Source organism: Cajanus cajan, chromosome 5 (assembly GCF_000230855.2).
Source record: "Cajanus cajan strain Asha chromosome 5, NIPB_CcT2T_4, whole genome shotgun sequence".
In the NCBI taxonomy this organism is placed as follows: domain Eukaryota; kingdom Viridiplantae; phylum Streptophyta; class Magnoliopsida; order Fabales; family Fabaceae; genus Cajanus; species Cajanus cajan.
Window position 1 is genome coordinate 19,041,127 of NC_138521.1, and position 7,369 is coordinate 19,048,495.

At 38.5% G+C, this 7,369-nt stretch overlaps 1 non-coding gene across 1 annotated transcript; it reads right to left on the bottom strand.

Moving 5' to 3' along the window:
- Positions 1–3,487: 3,487 nt before the first annotated feature.
- Positions 3,488–3,594, bottom strand: LOC145958473 (small nucleolar RNA R71). Its single transcript, XR_014434314.1, has one exon. It is a non-coding gene; the product is annotated as a small nucleolar RNA R71 (small nucleolar RNA).
- Between the last annotated feature and the right edge of the window lie 3,775 nt (positions 3,595–7,369).

Here is a 7,369-nt window from a genome sequence, read left to right on the forward strand (position 1 = left end):
TAGCATGTAATTAGAAGCACATTTGGAGTGCATTTCGGCCATGTGCTACACATGCACAAGGTGTGATCCGAAATGCAACTCAAATGGCTTCCTAATTACATGCTAAATGAGTGCACATGGGGGGGTGGCCGGTTGGCACCAAAATTTGAATTTTAGAATTCAAATTTTGGCGCCTAGAGTTAAGTTAACCATACCATGGTTTTACTTAACTCTAGGTGAACCCAACTTAAACCCTTAACCTAATTTTACCTATAAATCATCCCTTGGCCGAGTATTGTGACACTTTTGGATCATATATTGATGAGATTTCTTTCCATAGAAATTGCTATCCGAAAGTCACCTTTCTCTAACTCTACCCTACTTGAGATCTTCTTCTTGTAGAGCTAGAAAATTCTCCCTTCTTCCGGACTTAGCTAGAAGCAAGCTAGAGTCACATTGGTGCTTCTTGGAGCTTCCATTCCTTGTCATTCTTCCAAGGAACCGAGGAGCATTGAGGGAATTCTTGAGGATTTCCAAGTGGAACCTCATCATCATGGCTCTAGTGATTGGGCCCTTGGCCCATGGTTTATCAACTTTGTGGTTGGATTACCTAGGACTGCAAAGAATCTAGACTCTATCTAGGTTATAATGGATAAACTAATGAAGTCTATGAAGTCTGTCCATTTTATCCCTATCAACATTAGATATCTTTTGAAGAGGTTAACAAAGTTGTACATAGGTGAGATTGTGAGGTGTCACAGAGCTCCTGCTAGTATAGTTTCTGATAGAGACCCAAGGTTTACCTCTAGGTTTTGGGAGAGCTTACATAATGCTTTAGGCACCAAGCTTTGAAGTTAGCGGAAAAACACATAGAAGGGGGGTTGAATGTGTGTGTGAACGAAGGAACTTTCAAACTATTTTCGCAAAGAGACTCTTTTTCTTCAAGTAAAAATATTATTTTGAACACTTTAAAAACTGTGCAAGGTTGGCTCAACAAAGATATTTTGCGTCTGAAAGTTTATCGTATGCACAAGAAAGATGTTTCTTAAAATAATAAGTTAAGCAAGAGTATTTTCCATTTAAAGATAGTTGCGGTGAAAATAAGTAGTGGATGAAGTTTTCAATATGATATATCAGCTTAAACAAAAATTGCCTCTGAGAACAGATAGAAAGTGCAAAGTTTTTTATACTAGTTCGCTCGACCTGAGTTACGTCCAGTATCCTTCAACTGAAGGGTTCCACTAATCACAACGGATTACAAGTATTATCAACCATTTTTGGTTCGCCAACTTCACTCGTCAGCGCTAGTATTTTTAAACCACTTCTGGTTCCCTAAGTATTATCAACCACTCCTGGTTCGCCAACTTCACTCTTCAGCACTAGTATTTTAAAACCACTTCTGGTTCACCAAGTATTCTTTCAACTAGCCACTTCAGGCTTTACAACAAATAGATGTTTTGAGTGTGTGTATAACTCTCACAAAGAGGATAGAATGGTTTCTATACTCGCTAAGGTATGTGATGTTGTGTATTTTACTCGTATTTTAGCACTTTAATTCACAAGAATTCATAGCATAATCATGCATATCTTTCATGTTTTTAATAAATTTTTATATCATTTTCCTATTTTATGCTTTTCTTGGTATGTGTTGTGTTTTCTCTGAGCAGGATCAAGATTTAAGAATTAAAGAGGAAATGCTGAGCTACAGGGAAAATCACGGCCGTGATTCTAAATCACGCCCGTGATTCACCAGAGAAAATCACGGCCGTGACTCCCAATCACACCCGTGAACGCCACTGACCCTTCATAGATGTGCTCCAGAGAAGATCACGGTCGTGATTCTCAGTCACGGCCGTGATTCACTTCGCGTCCCAGCTTTTTAAGTTTTATGTTTTATTTTTATTTTTGTAATTTTTATCTTGGTAGTTTTACCTTTTTACCCTTTTAGGTTATAAATTAGATGAGGTTAGCCTAGAACAAGACTTTTGTTTTCGGAGAGACAGTTTTCTAGTTTTTGACACTTGGAGAAGGTTGGGCGCCTGTGCCATCGACTCTAAGGTTTACTTTTCTTTTATTCTTTTCTTCTTGGAGAACTACTATGAACTCCTGTGAGTAGTTTCCCTTTTTCTGGGATCAGGGCTTAGCCTCTGAGAACCTCTTTATTAATGCATTATTCAGTTTCTTAATTTTATTCCAATTCTTGATTTGTTCTTTTATATTTTATATATGAACTTTAATATTATTGTTTTCATAATAACATTAATTAAGGATGAACTGAGAGGAGAACTTGATTATAATTATGATAAACAATTAATCTTAATTTTCATAATCATAGATAATTAGGGATGAACTGAGAGGAGAACCTAATTATCGGAACCTAAAGGAATAGACTTGAGTGTTAAATCACGAGAGTAGATTTAAGCTTTCGAGGAGCAATAGATTGACAAAGATCTTAACGGGTTTAATTGAACGTAATTACCACGAGAGTAGGGATTAATTTTAATTAAACACGTCCTCGTAGCCTGAGAAGGTGCAAGGATTAAATTAGGTTAAGACTACCTTCAAGATGGAATAGAATTAATTAATGAAAATAATAATTCAATAATGTTGGAACTCTTTGTGCGAACCCTAGATTCCCGGAAATCTCCTTATCTTATCTTAAAGTTTTATCTTATTCATTAATTGCATTACTATCTCTTTTACCATGAAATCTGATCTTATCATATCAAAACAGAAATTCCATCTGTTTTAAAATTCAAATTAAAATACTAGTAATTCTAGGTCAAACACGTAGTCCCTGTGATTCGATATTTATTACTTGACGACAACCGTACACTTGCGGTTTTTCATACATCAAGTTTTTGGCGCCGTTGCCGGGGACTACGTCTCTTGATTTAAATTACAATTATTTTAATTCGAATTTTTTAAAAATAAAAAAAAAAATATTTAATAAATAAATAATTTTTTTTTTAGTGTTTACTTCTCCAATTCAAATTTCACGGGTCACTTTCTTTTTTTTTGCAGTGCCTTAGGATTAATGCAAAAGAGATCTCTACGTCTTGGGAAACCAACACCACTTGATCCTGAGATTGAAAGAACTCTCCTGAGAAGGAAAAGAAACCTTTCTAGAGAATTTGACATGGCTGCACAACGAGATAATTTACCGCTTCGGGATTACTCTGCACCCGTAGCTCGTGGGATACCTGGAGGGGAGATGCGAACTGGAGCTACTGTACCAGCTTCTCTGGTGAATATGCTCAAACAGAACACCTTTGGAGGACTACCATCAGAAGATCCTAATGACCACTTAGAGGGGTTCTTGGAAATCTGTGAGACCCAGCAATTTGATGATGAAGTTTCTGATGGAATGCGACTCCGCTTATTCTCACTCACCTTGAGAGATAAGGCAAAGGTGTGGCTAAGAACAGTGCCTAGAGAAAAGATAGCAACTTGGGAATTATGTGAAAGAGCTTTTCTAGAGAAATTCTTTCCTCCTTCTAAAACTAAAGAATTGAGGAAGAAAATCACTAATTTCCAACAAGGCACTGGAGAGACTATTTATGAAGCATGGGAGCGGTTCAAGGGATATCTTCAAGCATGCCCACAACATGGCTTCAACCGTTGGCTTACCATCCAATTTTTCTTTGAAGGATTGGACCAACAAAGCACCATGATATTAGACTCAGCAGCTGGAGGATCTTTCATGGGGAAACCTATTAATGACTGCATGATTATTTTGGAAAATGTAGCCTCAAATCACAGCCAATACAGTGAAAGAGAAGTCACAGCAAGGAAAGGAACTCCGGGGCGATATGAAGTGAACAATATTGAGTTACTCTTAGCAAAATTTGATACTCTTAATCAAAGGTTAGACAAGATGGAAAAAGCTAAGGTTAATTCAGTGGCTACAAATCAAGTATGTGACCTTTGTAGGGAACAAGGGCACACTGCAGTAGATTGTACCTCAATTTTTACTGGAGAAGAAGAAGATACTACTGAACAAGTGGCAGCTTCTCATAATTTCTATGACACTCCTCGAAGAGAGAAGAGTAATCCATATTCCAACACGTACAACCCTGGTTGGAAGAATCATCCTAACTTTTCTTGGAAGAATAACCCAGTTCAAGGAACTAGCAATCAGCAACCTAATTTCCGTCCGTCCAATCACTTCATTAATGGGGAAGGAAATCCAGTACAGACACCCTCAATTCAACAAAGTGTTTCAAGATTAGAAAACCTTATGGAGAATTTTATCACTAATCAAAAACAGACCAATGATTCAATGGCAAATTCTATTCAAAACCTTGTTGTCAAGGTTGAGAATATTACTCTCCACAACAAGATGCTGGAAAATCAAATTGCACAGTTGATGCCTAGTTCAAACAATTCTCCAGGTAAGTTCCCAGGTAAAACAGTTGCAAACCCAGCTGAAAATGTTAATGCTGTTACTTTAAGGAGTGGGAAGAAATTAGACAGACCTGTGTCTAATCAAAATGATAATATTGAGATTGATGAAGACGCTTCTCCTATGGTTGAAAAACCTGAAAAGGAGAGATTAGAAAAAGAAAAAGTATCTTCATCAAAGCCTCAAACTGTTTATCACCCCCCAATTCCTTTTCCTCAAAGGTTAGCAAGGACTAAACTTGATAGACAATTTGAAAAATTTTTAAATATGATCAAACAAGTGTATGTAAACATTCCATTTGTAGAAGCTCTACAACAGATGCCTACATATGCTAAATTTCTTAAGGATCTTTTAGCTAACCGAAGGAAATTGGATGATAGAGAGACTGTTACATTGATCCATCATAATTTGCCCAAAAAACTTAAGGATCCTGGTAGTTTCTCTATACCTTGTCTCATTGGAAATCTAAGGTTTGAAAAAGCCTTATGTGACCTTGGGGCAAGTATCAGTTTAATGCCTTTATCAATTTGCAAGAAATTAGATATGGGAGAATTAAAGCCTACAGCAATGTCAATCCAGTTAGCAGATAGATCTATAAAATATCCCATAGGAATTTTAGAAGATGTTCCAGTTAAGATAGGTAAATTTTTAATTCCGGGAGATTTTGTTGTTTTAGAAATGGAAGAGGACAAACAAATACCAATCATACTAGGTAGACCATTTTTGGCTACAGCAGGCGTGATAGTAGATGTCAAACATGGAAAATTGTCCTTATCCATTAATGATGAAACAATGGAATTTAATATTGCTAAATCTGTTAGACAACCTTCTCTTGAAAATATTTGCTGCAGGGTTGATATATTGCCTAAAGACATGGAGGAAGAAGTCATGAGATCTATTTTGAGGGATCCCTTGGAGAATTTTCTAGTTGGAGGAAAGCACATAGATCTTGAGGGGATTCAACCTAATTATGCTTGCTTGATCGATTCAAGTCCCCCGTGTAAAGAAAAAGATCCTCTAGTAGAAAGTCTTCTTGAGCCTTCAACAGATTGGGGTTAGGAGGATGTACGCATTTCATTAATTTTATTCCAAAAAAAAAAAAAAAAATAATAATAATAATAATAAAAAAAAAAAAAAAATTTCAGAGTTTCAGAGAGAATCACGACCGTGATTCTAAATCACGGGCGTGATCTTCTCTGGAAAATTTTTGGAAAAATTTTTGGGAAAACCCAGAGAGAATCACGACCGTGATTCTAAATCACGACCGTGATTCTAAATCACGGGCGTGATCTTCTCTGGAAAATTTTTGGAAAACCCCAGAGAGAATCACGACCGTGATTCTAAATCACGGGCGTGATCTTCTCTGGAAAATTTTTGGAAAACCCCAGAGAGAATCACGGCCGTGATTATAAATCACGGGCGTGATCTCCTACAGATACAGCCCGTGATTTTTGAAATTCCACTTTCCCTTATATATTCTTCCCCCTCCTTTTACATTCTCACTTCTCTCAAACCTACGACCCATTCTCTCTTTTCTTCTCTCCCAAACCCTAGCTTTTCACTTCTTCTTCCTCTTCTTCCCTCTTCCTCCCACATTCACTCCTTCCGTTCATCCATGGCTCCCAAGCGCACCCGTACCGTTGGTTCGTCCTCCACCGCTTCCGATACCCACAGTTACGAGGAAGAAGCAAGTGAAATTCCGCAACTTCCTCCGAGGTTCTATCGGAACGATGAACAGCGTGAGCGGAACGAGGTATTACGCTTCCGCACTATCCATCCTACCAGGTATCTCGACTTCCCATTTATTCGTAAGTTGGGTTTACGTGCTGATATCAATTTCATGTTAACTAACATTGGGTGGACAACCTTTGCTACCGTGCATAATGATGTTGTTTATCCTCGACTAGTTCTTGAGTTCTTGAGCTCTCTCCACACGGAAATATTATCTGGGCCAAATTGTTCTGAAGGTTTGATTTCTTTCCGTATGTTTAACCAAGAACACGAATTAACCCTGGCTCAGTTCAATAATATTTTTGGATTTCCCACTGGAGGGAGCACGAGAACCCCAAGTTCTTTCAACCCTGGTTCTTTTTGGTATAGTTTGACAGGTACAAGTAATTGGGTCGCTGGAAAATGTAATTCCTCTGCTTTCCGCCATCCCGCCATCCGTATTATGCACCGCTTTATTGCCTCTACTGTTTTGGCCCGAGGTGATTCTGAAGGAAAGGTTCGTTTGAGCGACCTTTTACTTTTATGGGCTATGATGGAAAACAGAGAGGAGCCTATTGATTCTGGCAGTCATTTGGCACGAAAGTTCCAGAGTATTTCCAATACCAGCCACGGTGCGATTGTGAATGGCGGCCTCATTACCACTATAGCCAAACACCTTGGCTATCACGCTTGGCTGGACCAGTTAGAACCACTCCCTGGAAGCCGTACTATTAATTTTGCTACCTGCTCTTCTATGAACTGCATTGCGAAAGATGAAGATGATAAATACTACTTTGTAGTAACCCAGTCGGGAGTGCACCACCAGTTACCAAATCCAACATACACCGTGAAGAACCGGGCTACCTGGTAGTTTCCACTGGAGCCATTAGAGGACCGACCTCCAGCAGCTGAGGAAGCGGCTCCTGCAGATGAGGAAGCAGCTCCTGAACAACCCCCTCTACATCCTGGACCTGAGGTGGACAATGCTGCTATCCTAGCAGCTATTCAATCAATGGATAACCGGCTGCAACAAATGGATGAACGCCAGCAGCATTATAATTACATGGTTGATCAAATGTATAAATGGCACATTCAACGGTATCCAGATGATTTTCCACCACAGTGAGATCTTTCTTATTCCTTATTTTACTCTGATGCTTAGGGACAAGCATTCCTTTCTGTTGTGGGTTGGTTGCATATTCATGCATTTTATAATTGTGTCAAAATAATCTATCATGCATTCATTAGCTCTTTGCTTCGGGACAAGCAAATCTT